The sequence below is a fragment of the Pelmatolapia mariae genome, linkage group LG23 (assembly GCF_036321145.2).
Source record: "Pelmatolapia mariae isolate MD_Pm_ZW linkage group LG23, Pm_UMD_F_2, whole genome shotgun sequence".
NCBI lineage: Eukaryota > Metazoa > Chordata > Actinopteri > Cichliformes > Cichlidae > Pelmatolapia > Pelmatolapia mariae.
Genome location: NC_086246.1, coordinates 35062610 through 35082097, shown reverse-complemented (window position 1 = coordinate 35082097; position 19488 = coordinate 35062610). Strand labels below are relative to the sequence as shown.

Here is a 19488-nt window from a genome sequence, read left to right as displayed (position 1 = left end):
AACTGAAACTGTTTGAGCCCAGTTAGTAGTTGTGCCAGTCTGGTGTGTTGTGCTTTACAGGCTCTTGTTTATTTTTTTGTCTGTAGCATACCTTGGATTCATAATTGTGACAAAGTTCATGTCATAGTATTTCAACGTGTTATTTACTTTGTTACCTTTGTGCCACTTTGATTGAAAGCTTACTACAGAGCTGTGGAGCTGGTTGTTCCAAAGCCATGGACGATATGGGGGAGGGGCGAATACACACAGACAGACAGACAGGCACACACACACACACCACACACACACACACACACACACACACACACAGGAGGGCCACTTGCCAACCTTGCAAAGCTCAACTCAATGACACAATGTACCAGTCCCAGATAAGCCTTCACTATCTGTGCTAGCAAGGAAAAGGCTGGCAATAGAGACTGTTTAGCCTGAGTTACATTTCACAGGCTAACTGGGTTAAGATATTTGTAGGCTTTAATATATATCGATATTTTTGACATTTGTCATTATTTTTTTATTGACCTGGTCCTTTCATGGGATTTTGGTTCTTTAAACATTGTAACGAATATTTAAAGTAGGTTATGTAACACACACAGTCCTGAGTCCAGTATTCACACATAAACCTGGCTTTAAGCAGCCCTAATTTTATTAAGGGCAGCTCTTATTGGGTTTCATAGCTGATAATTATTAACTTTTTTAAGCTAAGGACCAAGCACACCATAAAACATGTCATCTCAGGTCATTGCTTTTTTTTTTTTTTTTTGTCTTTGTGGGTTTTAAGGTCAGGCAAGGTGTCCGTGCTTCATATTCACAGTGCGCAAGAGTTTAAAATTGTCTACAGGGCATACTCTGCTACATGTGCTGCAGACAATGCAGAGAGTTAAATAAACATGATACAGAAACATATATATTCTGATAGGTGATAGATGATAATATGGGCTGTTAGCATCAGCTGAAACATATACTTGTGTCCTTATTCATGTGCATCTACAGCGTTTTGTGCTACCACCCTTAGGGCTATCCATACAGCAAGTGTGCTCCAGGAGAATAAACTTGAGGTTTGCTCTATGTGTCAGCTATTTAATGTGTCTCCTGTTTTTGTGGCCAGGAGGTCACCATTTATGAATGCGTGAGAGCTGATTTTTAGATGTCAGTATAATCCTAACTGAAAGTGCTGGATCGGATATCGGGAGCAACCTGCCGATCTGTTAGCTTATCTGTTCATTTCAGTTCAGTTCTAGTGGAGAACTAACGTGGCATAGATGAAGCTAACAGCAACGGGTGAGCTGTTCTGAGGTATTTCACACTGTGGTCAAGTTAGTTTACAAGTTCAAGGCTTGTTTACAAGGCTTACAAGGCTTTTTTATTTACTTTCACTCTCGTTATATCTGTTGTTATGGGTTCATCCCCAGAAACAACAATGACACAAAGCCAGTTGTGTGACCTCACAGTTATTCAGTATTTTTTCTTTAATCAAGAATCATTGACGACTACAAAGTCTGCTGTCTAATCTCACATTGTTGGGCTGGGTATGCATATGTCAGCAGTAAGCTCTCTGTCAGTTCTTATGGTGTCATAGTGCAATTTTTGACAGCTATTAAGCAATACATCCTTTGTTTGTCCTAGTGCACAGATGACCCATAATGGGGAAATTATGGTTTAGCAGTGGTAGCATGTTCGCAGTCAGGTGGAAGCTACATACTGCCCGTCTACCTACAGAGACGTACCATACATAGTACTATAAATGAAAAATCAGTGTGTCACCCGACAAAACAGTGACAGCTATTTTTACAGCTATAACTATCAAATCTATAAACGTGAAGATATAGATATTAAAATTGTGCTACTGTATGTCTCTTTCAGCTCAGTGTATAAAGACAAATCACTTTGTCCCGTACAGTAGCTTGGTGTGACTTTTACTCTCTGTGGAAGTGTCACTGTTGAGTTCACAGCAATCTCAGATATGCTCTTTTATCTTGTTTTATGTGCTGTTATGATCAGAGCTACTCCTCTTTCCTCTGGTTGTATCAGTTCAGTTGTGTTTTTAAAGAACTGAACCACACAACAAGAGAAACCCACCAAAACCAAAAGCTTTGTGCTGATCGTTAAAATTGGGATCAGCGCTGCACATGTTATGTGGGTTTTTTGGTTAAAAAAAGGCAAAAGAAAGAAGAGCTCATACACAGCATGTGTTGGCCTCCCCTCTGCTCCTTTTTTGCACCTGTAGTGTTTTGCATCGTAAGTCACACCTGAATAGACTCTGAACAGACATCCACGGAGATTAAAATAATAATCCTGCATGTAGGAGATAGAATGGGAAAGAAACTGATCGTTGAAAGGCTCATAATGTCTGAATCACCTATTTTTACTGTATTTATAGATGTTTAAAATATAGTTCTGTCTCAAGTCTAGAACGCATACAAACACACAAGTGTAAATTGGAGCTTAATAGAAGTGATGCTGGTTTCTGTACTGTGTCTATTTTGTGTTTCACCATGTGCGTGTCTGTTTGCGGCTGCAATGATCCTCTCGAACTAAGAAGACAGTGAGAAACATTGTCTTCAGAAACATTGCCCTCATCGTTTACCCTCATGCAAACGTGACGCATATTGTCTTCAGCAGAAATCCGCATCTGTAAATACTTGACCTGAAATTGGCAACTTTGCAGTAGTCAAGCAATTAAAGCAATCTTCTTTGTAGTCTGATTGTCCTTTTGCCTCCCTGTAAAGTTGCCAGTGTCCAGCCTACTGTAAGTTGCCCAAAAACAACTGAAAGAGAAAGAGTGGGGAGTTTATTTGCCACTTCTAGCATGAAGAGAATGAACATAGTCTATATCAGGGAGAGGGAGAGGTTCCCTGCTGTAATTAGTGAACATAAGTGTGACCATTAGTGGATGATGAGGGATCGGTGTAGAAGCTCCACTTATGCACATTAATTTCACAGAGGACAAAGTTGTGAGCATGAACTTGTTTGTGTGTGTGTGTGTGTGTGTGCCTGCACTCTCTCACACACATAGATGGTATAAAAGGTGGAAGTCCGGTTATGAAGCCTCAGGGTGAGCTGTGTTTGCCATCTCCATCTTGGTGTGTAGAAGCCAAAAGTGACGAGCGGCCGGCGGATCAGACTGTGAAACTGCACACTCTTTGGCTACCAACTTGCAGTTGAGAAGTTGTTAGATAATGAGTATGTCCAGGATAATCTTCATTTCTGAGTAACTGTAATTTACACAGTGAACTTAATGTTTTATTCAGTGGGACCCAGAACTAGCGCTTGAGGCCATAAAGTCATCAGGAAAGTGTTTACTGAGCTGAGGGATTTGAGGGATCTAACTTCTGTATAACTTGAAGTCTTTTTGCAACCACAAGGGTCGCTAGAAGGATTGCAGTTAATCAGTAGAATGTAGGTTTAAAGCAGTTCAGCATCTTTTATGTCCATGGTGTGGATGCGCCCACGTATGCCCATGATGTAAGAGGTGGGTGACATACACATCAACATGAAGCTTTATATTGGGAGTTTAGGTTTAATATTTTAATGATAATATTAATGTACTGCATTAAGGGGGAAATGAGCTACAATTGCTTGCTTGGTATTATCCAGCAGCTCGACACTATTGGCTTTTTCCCTACAAAAATGTCATATTCAAAACCATCAGGGAGGTTTTGGCATTTAACTACAGGAAAACCACCAGAACTGTCATTTATAAAATACCTTTAAGCAGTGTATAGTTTATTGTGGGGTTTTAATAAGTGAAGTTTAAAATACATTTTTGTTGAAATGGCCATAGAATAACAGGAAATGCCTAAATGTGTGTCAGCTACAGTAACAAAGACTCTTTGTCTTAACTATATGTGGACCAAGGAGTGTTTAAACCAGGAAAAACATTGCCCGTTGGTAACTGTGAAACTTGAAACGGCAACATGATGGAGGTTGTGCCGTGTTTTTCTACTTTCACATTTCCTTTCACGTTACCACAATTTATCGATGAGGTAATATAGCTTCTAAAACATGCACTAGAAGAAGCTAGAATGATCTTTAAAACATTATCTTAACTGATAGCATTCTTAATTTTGGATTCATCAGTACTTGAGTTTTTTGATAGATTAGCTATGGCATAATAGAAAGCTTTGAGTGGCTGTAATTAACTTCCTGTAAATTTTACAATTTCCTGAGCTGAAGCACAACATTTCGGTAGACAGGCAGAGATGTGTCGAAATCCCGTTTGTGTGTGACAGCTAATTGCCTTGGTAACTGTTTCTAAACTGCCAAGGTTGTTGAACATTCACATACTGGTTCATTTCTCTGATTGTCTTGTGAGCACGATGTTTATGACTGACCCTATTGCGTCTAACACCAGAGTATAAAATAGGACAACAAAGGAAAGCTAGAAGTTCAAGTCGTGATCTTTGAAATATTGTGTGGATGTTTTTAATATGGACTGAATTTGCCTGTTTGTCATTGATATAGTAGAGCACATGCTGAGCATAGGACAGAAGAATAAGGTTTTGCTACAGAGCAGGCAGCTGAGTCATGTTATCTACACAGGACACATTTATTGCTTGGCCTTAATAAATCACAGAGGAAGCGTGGTGGTGGAGTAGTACAGTTATGTAACCAGTGCCCGTCATCAGTGTTGTGAATTGAAAAGGGAAAGACAAAATGGACTAAAGTGCAGTGAGTGAAAATGTCTTCCTTGGTTAGATAATGGCCTGACACGAGATGGAGAGACGCACAAATATGGAACTACCCTGGATCGTGTACATATCTGCCATAACTAAACAATAAGTAGGTCTTATTTCCTCAATGAGTACAGGGTTTGTGTGCATAACTTCTGGGATGTTGGAAACGTAATTTGAATTGACTTGATTGAATTCACCTGGAAATTTACCACAGATAGTGGTTGTATAACATAAGGGGCTTTACGTAAATTAGATCAGTACGTCACTAAAACTATGAGTTAAACACAAGATTTGGGTAGTCTATAAATAATGTTGGATAGTAACAATTAGTTTATGCTTTTAACATGATGCATCACTGCCATAAAAGTTCATTATTTACATCTTTGACTGTTGGGTTCAAAAGGACTTCAGCTGTTAATGGTGTGACATTAACCTCAGCTCAGTCATTTACTGAGTGCCACTGTCAGCAACATCTTGTGGGATTGCTGGTCACATATATGTTTGTCATTCTTGCATGGCGTCAGAACAAAGAAGATTCAGTGAAAGTGTGAAAGTTACCATGGTGATAATAGTGGGTTAAAATGATAGCGATCTTCGTGGCATTACAACCTCTGGCTTTAGGGTCAACATATGTCAGATTTTTCTCCATTTCTAGTTCATGCACTCGTATAGACAGCTCACTGTAGAGGGAAACGAGGACCTATCACCATGGCTACAGTCCAAGATGGCAAACTTGGATGAGAGACTCACTGGGGAGGCAGCTGAACATGTTACTCAGATATTTGTCACAATTGTGTAAAGTCGTAACATTGTTCTTTTGTCCTATTAACACTTAAAAATGTTGTTGTGGCTGTAGAAATAAAGATTTACAGTAACACTGCACTATTTACATACTTGAGGTAATTTAGTAGTTATAGCTTGTGGCACAAAAAACAAATGAATAACACAAAACTTCCTGCTTGTTAGACCTGACAGGGTAACAAAGGAAATGGGCCTTTGTGTGCACAATGCAGACTTGGGTAATTTGATTCTAAGTGGAGTTTTCTTTTCCTTTTTTATACAAATAATCAGATGTGATTTTTGGTCTTTAGCAAAGCATGCATTTTTCTCCTTTGGCAGGCTTGTGTTTTTTATGGTATTTGATCTGATCACAGAAATTATCCTCCAATACAGTGGTTAGCTATATTTACCAAATAGTTCAAACCTGTTATTTAATTGGTTTAAATTGTAAGTTTGAAGGTCCAGGAGTTAGGTGTGCTTATTATCTTTGAGGACTGTATTCAAAACTCACTCTCTCTCACACGCACAGTCATGCTCATACTACATGCGCATCCACGCAGATCTGCACCACGCACACACACATGCAGTTGACAGCAGTCACATGGTGTGTGTGGCAACCTCAGGGGTCAAGTTCAACATTGTGAAGAATGCTTGGTACTCAGCGGCCCCTCCCCCTCTTTACTCAAAAGGCTTTGAAGTTTACAGGCCTGCAGCTCCCTTTCCCCTCTGCTGCAGAGTGACCCAGGGTGATTATGTACGGCCTGCAGCTTCCGTCCAAACTCTGGGGAAAGTCCCAATCCACAATTTAGTTTACCTCATGAATAGGACTGCTGGATCTTGTGATATATTCCAGTACAGTATGATATGACAAATAATACCCTGTTAGTAATGAACTATTCCACTGTGCTATTTATGACGAAAGATTGGGATTTTATAATTTTATGTTTTGTGAGCTTGGAATGTACTGCATGCTCTAACAAAAATAATAGAGATCAGTAATAACATGCTGGCTGCTTGACATCACATAAGAAAGTACTAACAGTTTAGTAACTTTTAGTTTGTATTTAGGCAAACAAGAAAGAGTTTTTATACCTCTTAATGACACCTTGGTTTTCTTCTAATAGTACCTTCTCCATACGAGATTGTCCTAGCTGAACTTAGGCCTAAGCACAATCTGACTTCATGTTGCAACAGCACTGATAAAAATTGCTTACTGTGCTTTAAAAAACTGCATGAAAGTCTTATGCCTTAGTGCAGACCTTCCCAAAGTGTGGGGCCCGCCCCCTAGGGGGGGCGCAGAGCCATTGCAGGGGGGGTGCGGCATGAAAAGGGGAAAAAAAACCAATGCTAGCACGGGGCGCCCACACAAACGCAAAGCAGGAGATGAAGCATAGCTGAATACGTTTCCAAACCAACTTCATTCTAAGCCAAAGACTAGAAAATATGGTGAAGCATATCTTCCCTTTGGTTTCACCTGCACAAGTGCCGAGGTAGGTCTCCCCTGCAGAATTGGTTTTCCCTGCGTCGGGAGCACGCGCTGGGCTCTTCAAATCACGGACAAACAGTATCCCACAGTTGTTCATGTTTTTAAACCCATTTTGCACAGAGAGGCATTTTTTGAAAAATGTATTGATAGCAATGTTGAATATTATTACACATGAAAAAAACAACTACACGTAAAATAATCACACTGTGATGCCTCTGCCTTTCTAAATGGAGGGACAGTAACTGCGTGTGTTTAAGTGAGCGTGTAAAACCTGAAGATAGTCAGATTAACAGTATTTTGTCTCTATCTGCCATTCTGCAATTCATCTCATGTAAACAATAACGTGGCGCACAGCGTGACGTGGAAAAAGGCACATACCTTTAACGTTGCGTGACTAACTCTGTATTCCTCGTCCACACATAAACCCAAAATACGAGTTTTAAAAAATCTCCGTTTTCGGTGATTCCAAACGCCGTTTACGTGTGGACGAAACAGCTGCGTTTTCAAAATAGTGTACGTGCGGACGCAGCGTAAAAGAGTTAGTAGTTTACTTTCTTACTACCTGCAGATTACTTGTATTTGCTTAATTGTTTACTAAATGTTTGAGGTGTGAAATAAACCGCAATGGAGCAAAATATGGGTGTGTGTGGTTGGAGGATGTGTTTGTGCGTGCGCGCGCGCGAGGGGGGGGGGGCGAATATTTATCTTGTGAAACAAAGGGGGACCCAACAAAAAAAAGTTTGGGAACCACTGCCTTAGTGCATGTTACAGACCACAATTCAGCGCCACCTTTTTTTTTGAGAACAAGAGCAAGAAAACATCTACGACCAGGGCTTCTGTGTAACACAACAAAAAGAAAAGGAGGCACCGCCGCCAGTGGTGCTTTAGATATAAATAATTTATTGTACTGGAATCTCTGAGTCCACTAAAGTGGCAAAATAAATCAACAAAAGATGCCCACCATCATTAAACGGAGACCTATCGTTGAATTCATTCCTAGTTTTGACGTGCGGAAAAATTGTGCTTTGTTTTTCCATATGTGCCAGCATCATTTCAAAATTGTTTTTAATATCAGATTCAGTTATTTTATTTACAGCTGCTTAAATTTTCTTTCTGTTAAAACAGCATTGAAGAATCAGTACACATGCCAGGTGCAGTTTCTTGTAAATTGTGCAAACAGATGTCTGTGGCCTTAAGTTCTTGATGCATGGCAAACACAGCCAGCTGGCGGGACAAACACATGGTTTATACTTTTAAGTGAAGGCTATGCAGAGGCTTTCAGGTCTTTTTTGCTAGACTGATAAGGAATGTGAGCTCAGGGCTGGCTATAATTTGGGGAAAAATATAGGAAGGGTTCCGATCGCAGCTGTGATAAAGTCCTATCTAGGAAATGCAGGAAAGTTATCAGCAGAGCTTTGGTATGTTCACTGTTTCAGTTGAACTTTCACAAAGATTCGTCTATTGCTTGCCATTACAGGTACAACCAGGAAGAGTGCGATACTGACGTAAGGATAATTTTGGGTCTGTTGCAACCTTTAGTTTAGCTGTTGTGGGTCATGCAGACTTTGGATTTGATAGCGAAACTGTTTTGGGAAACAATGAGTTGCTCGAAACTGTGTAGCTTTATATTAATCATTTTAATTACCTAAAGTCTGAAAGTAAACACAAAAATGATCTGTCTGGAGCAGACATGCGCTAGAGTGTTGTTGAGTGAAAGTCTAGTTTTTTTAGATTCTTAGCTGAATCTAAAAGCTCATCTCCAAGAGAGGATGGCAACAAGAGACATGATGGAGTACGGCACTCACCGAGATGCTAACGTGTAGGTTACAAAATACGGTCTCCAAAACCAGTGGGCAACATAATGGTGGCTTCATCCATCTTAAATGTTGTAAATGGACTGGTATTCATAAATCCATTTGCTACTCTTACTGAACACTCAAAGCTGTTCTACACGACATGCTGCATTCACCCACACATTCATACAGTGCTTTGTTCTACTTACTCACCGAAGAATGCCTCGGGAGCATTTTGAGTTTCAGCAACTTGCTCAAGGACAATGTGGACTGGAGGAGCCAGGAATTTCACTTTGCATTGGCTCTTCTGAGACACTGTCTATTGAGGAGGTGGTCTCTTTTCTTTTATCTCTTTTTTTCCCAGCTTAATTTAGAAAGCCTGCCTTCAGAAATTACTGAATTTATACAGCTAGTGTTAATCTCACGGATTATCCATCTTCTGCAGATTTTCCAACTACAGCTCTGGGTTTTAATGTGGCATTTTAAAAAATTTGGATCTCATCTCTATCAGTTAGCGTGACCCACGTTAGCCATTGCAACTGGTTAAAATATTTAACAAAAACATGATTTGAATGTAATATTGCTAGGATATAAATATCCTACCATTAGTGGCATTAGTTGCTAATTTTACTTGGCACTTACCAGCTCATTCATCAGCTGACTCATCCAGTGCAATCATATTCATGAAGATATACAGCATGGTCTCTACAACCTGACCCCTCTGACACTGATAGACTCATTCACCTTCCTACCCTAATGTGCTATATTTCAGATACTCATTTAACTTGAATGTTCATTTAGGTTTAATAAATGAGGCTGAGTCCTCCCAGCAGAGATGTCTTTTCTACTTGGATTCTTGGAGAGCTCTGTCAAACAGCAGGTGCTTTTCTGACAGATCTAACGTTAAGACAGTATTTTTGCAAAGGACCAACTCCATGACATGAGCCTCTGATTGAACCACATGGATCAGAAGAGATGTTAAACTGTGAATGGAATGTTCACTTTGCTAATTGGCTCACAGGAACGCCCCAGCACAGCTGCTGTCACAGTGTCAGCAGAAAGAAAAGACAAAGGGCCACTGGGGCATTCCACGCCTTCCAGGTCCCGGGTTAACCCGCCAACACAGGAACGCCACGCCGCAGCTGCACTGTGGGTGCAGATTTTATCATGTTGCAGGAACTGCTTGACTGACTGTTCAGCCTGTTACACTACTTTTTTTTTTTTTGGCAAGCGTGTTCGATGTTATCACTGGTGTCGTAGTGAATGCTTAGCATGGCTGAAATCTGAGAAATGAGGTTGGCCTTAATAAAACTGGAGCAAACCGATAGTACAGAAGATTTACAGGTCAGTTTTATACACTGCAGTTTGAATGCTTTTTCACTGCAGCAAATAGGAAGTTAGTGGATTGTTTCTCAAGTTTTTTTTTAATTATTATTTTTTGTGTGGCTTTCGAACATTAAACACGTTAAACCTGCATTAATGGCCATTAATGAATGCCAGATTAAAGCACGATCTGCTTTAAAGGCTCAGTCAAGTAATAAGAGAGATGGAAGTAGTAATGTTCTTTTTTTGTTCATGAGCCAATCATCAACTACTATAAGTCATTGATTTATTACCGTAAAGTGTTTCTATATTTGTGTTCATGTGCTTGGGCGTGGCTTGGATTAATATTTTATCTGGTTTGTGTTTGTTTCATCAGTCAAATGCTTCTGGCTCTTATCTGTAGATGGATGCTTTTGCATTGCTTTGCTTTACTATCTGTAAATGCCATCAGCCTGTCAGGGACTGCAGATGGAATTTGGCCCATATGGCTAAATTTGGCATATTTATATAATGGAACTTTGTTCTCATGTGTATTAATGTGAATTTTCCCTTTTTGAATCAAATAAACATGAACCCAAGGTCCAGGAACTGGGTTATGATCCAAAGCATGGCTTTAGAGAAGTATTACCTCCTTTATTAATGCTGCCTAAATAGTTATGATCTGGTTGGCTGCAAAAGCCGCGCTTCTCAACAGACCAAGGTGAAAAAGTAGCATTAGTGAAACGCGTTCACATGTAAAGATGCCTGATGGATTTATTTGGTGATGAAGCAAGTCTGGCAGAAGTTTTAAAGACGGCACAATAAAAATTTCCCTTTGCTCTGAAACAGAAAATACTGGGCATGCAGAACTGTTGTGTTCAAATCAGTGATTCTGCTTGTGCAGTGCCAGAGTGTCCAATAATACGTAACAATATGAACGGCGACTTACTCTTTCGTATCTTCTCATGTGTGCCCTTCTTCATGCCGAATGTGTTTTCTTATCTGATGTGTCTTCTGCTCCAGTAAGCATAAGCGACAAATTGCTGACTGCATTATACTTTTGAATCCCCTGTCGTCGACATAGTATGATGATGATTTAATGTAGAATCTTAAAGAAAACAGAACAAAAACAAGGTTTTATTAGCCATGGCTCCATTTGAATTTTTACTTTATTTTTGTTTGTTTGTTTACAATTGTTTTTCTAAAAGAGTGGGCTTACTGTAATTCAATAGTAGGGCTTAATGTGTACTTTCTAGACTTAGTGGCTTTTATGAATATGGCTTGAAGCTGACCTGAAAGTATTTATTTGAATTTTGTCTTTTGACTTTATTCTTAAATTAAAAAAATAAATACTTCTTATCAGACTAAAAAATTGCAAGCAAATTTCAATTGATAAACATGAGACAGTTTTGATTCGAAGCCAATATATTAAAATATATATTTTTCATTAGGGGCATCATTTTGATCACCAAAAACTATAGCTTAAGCTAGCTTTGGGTTTGGCCTTTAGTGGACATTATGTTAATTTCGGACCAAACAGACATTGTGAAGCAAAGAAGACACAGGGCATATTGAATAAATCTCATATTTAAGCACATCTCATCCAGCTGAAGTGATACACTGTGTGGAAGCCTCAGCCACATCTGTTTGGTCCTGGCCTGTCAGTAGAGGATCCAAACAGGTATGCTGAGTATCTTCTTGGGTTAAAACCAGAAAGATGCTCTGAAACATCTCTACAGTGTTTTGTTATTGCTGCTCACCTGTTGTGGGATTCAGTTATGGATTCAGTTAAAATTTCGTAATAAACCCTGCTGATGATGGTTGTCTGTGGCTGACTCAGCACTGAATGGTTAATGCTCTTTAACCTTCCAACCATTTTCTTTTCTTCAGATCACTCCCTCTGCTCTCTCCTAATTATTTATTGTTATTTTGTAGAAGAATTCCCTGTGTTTTTGTCTGGAGCTGACCAGCACAAATTTAATGACCTTAAATTTGCGCTGCTAACGTCTAAGGTCAAACACTAAACTTATTACGAGTATCCAGATCATGAGGATGTCATTTTACACACACCAGCTTTACTGAAATATGAATTCCCATAATTCCTAAGAGGCCTAAAATGACCCACAGCGTGTCCCAGGCTCTAACAAGCTCCCTGTGATTCTGGTTTGCTCGGTCCAGGGTTTGTCCCTCCTCTGTACTTGAGGAGAGAAGGAGAAAGTTGAGGTGCGTTTAAGCCCAGCTAAATGTCATGGGATCCTGTGCTGTGATATATTGCATTGCATTATTATCAGGGATTGCCCGGGCTCAGCATTGTTTTAGTAGTTGATGTTTTTATCTGTGATTCTGGCATAAATCTGAAGGATCTGCAGTTGGTTGAGCTTGTCTCATATGTCCTTGGATCAGACAAAAGAAAACCGATCTCATCACGGATTAGTGGTATTAACAAGGACTTGGGCATATGACCCATGTTTATGATGCAGCACTGTTGTTGAGTGAAAGGCCTGCGGTCCATTTTTACTGAAGGATTTTTTTTTTTTGCCGCACATGATGTGGATTTTAGAGCATGGTTTCAGAGAGAAGGGATATTAAAAAGTTAATAAATGACATTTGAACTAGGGATGCAACAATTCAGCAAAAACAAACAGAAAAGACGGCGGTGGTGGATGTTTTTTAAGATTGATACTAGGGCTGGGCGATATGGCCCCAAATTCATATATTCTTTAGCTGGATGGCGATATACGATATATATCTCAATTTTTTTTTTTAAAGCCATAAAGTAAGAACAAAAAAAGAGTTCTTAGTCAAAGCTGTGTCCCAGATGTCACACAGGCACTTTTATTAACATACAGCATAGATGTACATGAAAGAAATTACTCAGAAACTAATGATCAGCATTTATTAAATAAAAATGCTCCATAAATAAAATAAAACAATGTTGTTTTTGTGCATAACAAAAAGCTCACAATAAAACATTTTAACATAGGCTATATCGATATAAACGATATTGTCACATCTCATATCTCGTATAAAAATATATCGATATATTTAAAAACTCGATATATCGCCCAGTCCTAACTGATACTGATATTTGGTGATCTTAAAATCTGATATTTGGCCAGTCTCTTTTTTCTTTTAGACACACGAAAATCCCACCGCCTGTCTCTGCTCTGATCAGGTGGTTGTTGTGTTAGTTGCATTTCAAGTGTGTGTTGCTAACAGGGAGGTTGCACAGTGTTCTCTTTTGGACAAAACATGCAGTGTTAACAGTTATAAGGTAGTTGAGGGTTTTTTATGTTTTAAATTTCCATTTGTTGGCTGTTATGAATGCCGATGCCGATATATCAGCAAATCACTAATAAATCGATGCAGAGGACTACTCTCCCAGACAGTGGAGTTGCTGTCCAGCAGCGGGACAGGTCATTATTGTTCTATTGTAATTTTTGTAAAGAAAGCATACTTGCGTTCCCTTTCACACATCCGGCCTTTCTGCTAACACCACAAATACAATCCAATTCTGTGAGAAACTGAATCCCACATAAGCTTTTTAGGCTTCTGTGAGGGACCAGGAAAATCCTTCCACAGCTTTCCCGTCAGCTTCACGCACACATAAACAACATTAAGTGAATTATCGATGCTATTTGGTGGAATCCTCCAATTTTATTGGAATGAATGGACCAGGTTAATATAAAAAAAGAAACATTCTGGCATTTTCTGTTTGTAATGATTGTGTATGAGGAAAAATTGTGTTGTTTTGTTTTTTTTGTCAGCACAAGCGCACTGCAATCCCAGAGTGGTATCCATTCCAAAATTGCCTCACAACCCAGTATTGCATTAGCATTGCCACTATAGCTACATCTAGATCCAGTGCTGTGGCAGTTCAGCCTGTGATTGATCAGTGGAAGTGCACGGTCCTGTGGCAAATCAAAATGAAACTGCCAATAAAGACACAAGCTTCATGCTGTGTCATACTGCCCTGCAAAAATAACAGTAGCCACGGTAGTGACAGTAATATGAATCGCTGGCAGTGTTGTCGCCATCTGTAAGCTTCCATACGGTATATAGTAGAACTGGCATACTAGGACTGGAACATCGGCGCTCTTTTCTTTCACAGCAACAAAGCTGTCAGCAACAAAAGCACACAACAGCACACACGGTGCTGTGTTTAATAGAAAGGCCGCTGTGGCTTTTTTTTATTTTTATTTTTTTTATTTAGCACCTCCATCACAATTGTTGGAGCTCACTCTTGAGGGTTTATACTTAACATTTCTGGACCAGATGGAATATGTGTGCATAATGTCAGAGGACTTGGAAAAACATGGCTTAGCTTGTAAATGAAGTCACACAATTTATATTTCAGATTTCTAGGGTCAGCATTTGGTATTATCATAGCATTTCTTTCTCAACGGTAAGGCTGGCATTGGTAAAGGCTCTTAAGTGGAAACTGAAATTTTGATAACGTTTGGATCGTGAAACTGTGGCCTGTAATACACAGCAAGTTCATACCAATTATGCCAATGTTATATTTTCTGTATCTGACTGAACTTCCTCTAAATCTTAATTTCTACTGTATTGAATCTATGTAGAGCCTGTGATGTAGTCTAAAAAGTGGCAGCATTCATACTTGTGCGTAGCGTCCCTGCATTGCTCTGCCATAAAACACTATTTGCCAGCGGAGTTTCTTTCTTTGACTTGTTCAACTCTCTTCCAGTAGATTTAGCCAGAAATGCATAGTAGGAAGGAGTGGCCCACACAGTTGTTATAGCACTAAACATATCACTGTTAAACACATCACTGTTAAAAACATCACTGATAAGCCATTAGTGTTGCGTGGTATGCTGATACTAGAAAAGTGTTACAACCCATGCGCTCAAAAATTGTACTATTGTCAGTTTTATTTGTACCACTACTTTAACAAAGAGTTTATTAATAGGTAATTCATGGACTTGAAGCTTGATAATTACTGCTGTGAGTGAGAGGGATGTCAAGGCCTGTGAAAGTCACAGGAGTAAAGGGATATAGAACACATGGAGGAAGAATAAAATCCAGAAAACCAGTCTTTAGTCTGGGCAGGGGTTACAGACAGAAAGGTAGTCAGAGAATACAGACAAAATGTCTAAATGTCCTGCACGAGAAACCCAAAGACTAGAAAACAAGTTACACAATGAAATGCCTTGAAGGCTTGACTAGCAGTAACAAGACAATCTGTGAAGTGGAAGGTGAAAAACGGGAGGTATATGTGCACTGGGAAGAGTCTTTGGACAGTTGGACATGTCTAAACAGGTCAACCAGGGCAGACAGCAAAAAATCCCACGATGGTGCCCAAGTTCAGAAGCTAAATAAAAAAAGAAAAAAAAGGAAAATTTGAATCTCAAAACAGAAAGAAAAAACAACCTAAAACCCACACAATAATTCAGTATACCCAAAGCCAAATTTTTGGGCGCAGGCCTAGAGAATCTGTCTGGAGAATAGCAGGGAAATGGTGGTAATCTCTGCACTACCCTAGTGCCATCCCGGGCCAAAACCAGAGTATTTCCAGTGGTGAATATGTATCTGAGGCAGACTATTTCCTGTTGTGTGTTACATGTATGAAAGGGCAGCTTTGGATGATGTCCCAACCTGATTTTTCTAAAAATTGTCCAGCTTCACGCGTGAAAGTGGCTTATGTAACAGGAGTGCGGTTGATTTTGTAACAGTATTTTTTTAATCAACAATAATTTGAACAAGGCAGTTGGCAGAAAGTGGAAGCAACTGTTTCATTTCAGTTAGTCTTAAATCTAACTTGATAATGTAGTCAAAATTATATAAAGAAATATATATAAAGAGATAATTTAGTCCCAGGAGGTTTAATAATAGTCATAATAGACTGTACAATTATTTCGTAATAATTTATGGTATTTGAAAAATGTGTTTTTTGGAATGCTTGCCAAGCGCATGTAAGCTATATGTTATGGAGTCAAAACTGAGCATGATGTAATTTTAAATAATCCTGTTATTAAATGGCATAAACCAGGGACATTGTATTACTGTGTATCATGTAAAAGCTTTTAATGAAACTGTGAGCTTGACCTAATACAGAGTAATCTCATTATTACTGTTTGGGTTAGGGTTCATCGTCACAGAGACACCCACATGGATGAAAACACAGATGACTCAATACAGGTTAAGGTCTGGACTTTCTAGTTTTCCGTCTAATTTAAAATTCTGGTTAATGAGAACAGTCTTTCAAAAGCAGTATACAATCTATGTAGGCAGTTAAACTTAAAACTGACATTTTAAAGTGAATTAAAAAAAGAAGAATTTTAAGTGCCGTGTTGTCTAACCCATTATTCCTTTTCTTTTCCTGATATTTCAGGTATTCTGTGGTGTTCTTATAGATTCTGTACTAACATATTTATGTTGAAATTGTATTAAACTGATAATTTTGGTGTTGTGACATTAGTAGTCAAACCCAGCTACTCCCACTCAATTTCTTTGTTCTTAGGTTATCGCTGTTTTTGCTCTGCGGCTCTACTACAACCTCACCATCACTTTATAGAGCTAGCAGAGTCAGATGAATCAATGGAAACAATGACTAAAAGGAGAAAGGCACAGAGGGAATTAAGGTCAAAGAAAACAGGGGAGGAAGCAGCAAGCTGAGAGGAGGAGCCTGAAAAGAAAAATCTTAATGTTCAGTGATTTGCAGCACACGGCGTTATGCAATCCAGTAACACTCAAGCATCACCTCAGTGTGCAGCTTTCATAATTACCACAGGGCCGAATCCCAGTTTGTCTAAAAATTGAACATTAATTACTTTACAGAGTTACTGTTTGCTTTACACTTTACATTTCTTTATGGTAACCCACTGGAAATGTGGGCAGCGAGCAGGCTCCCCTAGCGTGCTGTTGTCTCCATCTGTGCTCAGACTAAAGAGGTGAGCCATTGTTCAGATGTCTGAATGAGTGTCAGTCACATGGTAAAGCCATTCAGTCGCCATGTGCTGCTGGCTGACACAGTGAGCTTTTTTTTTCATGTTCAGTTCATTGCATTAGCGAGGTATCATTTTACATTTTGATGGTTTTTACCAATGTGGGTGCAGACGGTGAAAATATTTCCTCTTACACCGGCAGACGGGTGCTGGCTGTTTCTGGGAAGTGATGCATGCAATGAAATCTGTTTAAAGGGTGAACTACGGAGTTTTGATTTTAGCAAATCCAGTAATGCTACGTTGATTTTCTTTTCTGATAAAGGTTAAAACCGGCACTGTTAACATTTAGTAGCAGTTGGCTATCTCTTTAGACAGACTTTACTTGTTAGCCGCATATTTAGTGACTCTGTTTAGCATGTCTTTCTGATAAATTATGACAAATAATACCAGAAGTAAATTTACTGCTCAACAATCCCTTCAGTCTTATTTTGAAAGTTCAGTTGGTGGTAATAACTAGCCTGCTTGGTGGCTAAGTTGCTGTTGTGGCATACTAGGCTCCTTAGTATGATTTACCTACATCTGGTCTTGGATTCGGTGGACTCCAGTCCCGCTGTCTTGGACCACAGTTGGCAAAGGTAGTCGTTGTTCTCATGTGGGGATGCACAGCTAGCAGAGGTTCAACTCCAGCCAGAACCTGCAGCTTGTGGAGAACTGGATCATGTGCCGCTATGCCCAGTTCACCAGAGCAGAACATAAGTTACAGCTGCCAGCTGCAGACTATTTGCTGGATCAGATAATTTGTAAATTAGAAACTATTAGAATTATTTGATCATTAATTTGTGCCTCCTTTTGCATGCCCACATGCGCAGATATGCACCAGCACCACAAATCAGTGGAAAGCAGTAAATAATATGAGACATTGTGTGTGTTACATTGCATGCTCATGCATCCTAATAGTGCAATGGATCTTTTTCTTTTTTTTTTTTATAAAAGGTTTTTTAAAAAGTAGTGAAAAGTTAAAGGTTAGTAAAAATTGTGCACCTTCAGAAATGTCCACATGCATTTGCTAGTATGCAGCATAACACAGTATATAACATTGTCCAATCGGCTCTGCATCAGGTTCGGGTCAAAAACTTGAAGGGGTGCATTTAATGCATCCAAGGTAGATTCAGAGGCATGCTCCTGCATTATTATCCCTCATGACAATATTTCAAATTTGAAAGATGCAAGTGTAGTTATTTATTTCTCTTCATGAGCTCCTTTCAAGCGCATTATAAATGTGCAGTTTCCACACTTACAGAAGGTTGTGTGAACTGATAAATAATTCAAATTTAAGATGTGTTCACTCCCATAAATAAACCCTCCACTTTGCTTTTGATGCCTTTTAGAAATGTGTCACATGATGCTTGTACAGGCCATGTATAGACACTTTGCAGTGAATTCTAAAACTTACGTTTTAAATGTCGAACACATGCTGTGATATATGTTGTTTTCTAATTGCATGGTTGAAAACAACACCTCCATTCAGAGACCAATAACTGAGTTTGTAACTGCTTCTTGTTGCAGGTTCTGAGCACATGGTACAAGGTCCTGACTGAATACACTGGTGGTGCAAACAGACTTACTGCTGTGGTGAGTGATCTACAGCCAGGCTGCATTTGAACATGTTTCTATCTGCATAGCTTATGCAAGTTTCAGATCCTGGATTTGAAATATCCCCAACTCTAATAGGACCGAAAAATAAATAAAACTAAACCAAGACAGTGTGTCCTTTCACAATAATAGCTTTTGTCATCACTTCCTTATTGATTTTGGGTTTTGTCACTTGATCATATTATTGAATATTCTTGCTCATATGTAAGAAAATGAATTTCTTCCCTTACTTGTATTTTCCCTCTTAGAAATGATGTTTTAGGCAGGCATGAATATTTTTTTCATGTACCATGTATTCTAGTTGTATAGACGCAGACGGTGGTAATTCTACACCAGTGCCATGTTGCACGATTCAAACTAATTGCACAAGGGTGCAAAAGCATATATTTAATGGATAATAATTCTATTTTAGCAAGATTCTTATAAAAAAGGATGTATTTGAAGTACTTCTCAAATGTTGCTCTGGTTGAAAGGAGTGGATGGATTGGTAATGTTGTTAGTTTTGTTTCTGTTTTCTTAAAGGTTATTTTTGATGTTTTGTTTTCATCTGATTAGATCATAAAAGCAGTAGGGAACAAGAGGAAAGATTGTGATATGACGCACACTGATCCTGAGGGTTGTACTATCAAGGTCAACATAGCGAGACTTTCGTTAGTGTGCTCAGCAAGACCTAAAACTGCAGCCAGACATGAGTCTTACGTTGGTTGCTATTAATTTTCTTTGTGAACTCAGGTTTTTGGCTTCAGGCTCTGAAATGGGGTTGTTAAATGTATCTTTTGATTCTTTTTCTTAAGTTTTCTTTTTGGCATTTTAAGAGTGCAGTGGTGACAGGAATACAGGGGGTCACGACTCTGAGGAAAACTTTGGCGTGATCGTGAGCTGTAATGGTGCGCCAT

General features: G+C 39.1%; 1 protein-coding gene across 1 annotated transcript in view; it reads left to right on the top strand.

Moving 5' to 3' along the window:
- The window catches only part of tbl1xr1a (TBL1X/Y related 1a), a 45482-nt gene that overhangs the window by 859 nt on the left and 25135 nt on the right, over positions 1 to 19488 (top strand). The window contains exon 2 of the mRNA XM_063467943.1: positions 18506 to 18571. The gene's annotated coding sequence lies outside the window, so the exon portion shown is untranslated. The remainder of the gene's footprint in view (positions 1 to 18505; positions 18572 to 19488) is intronic.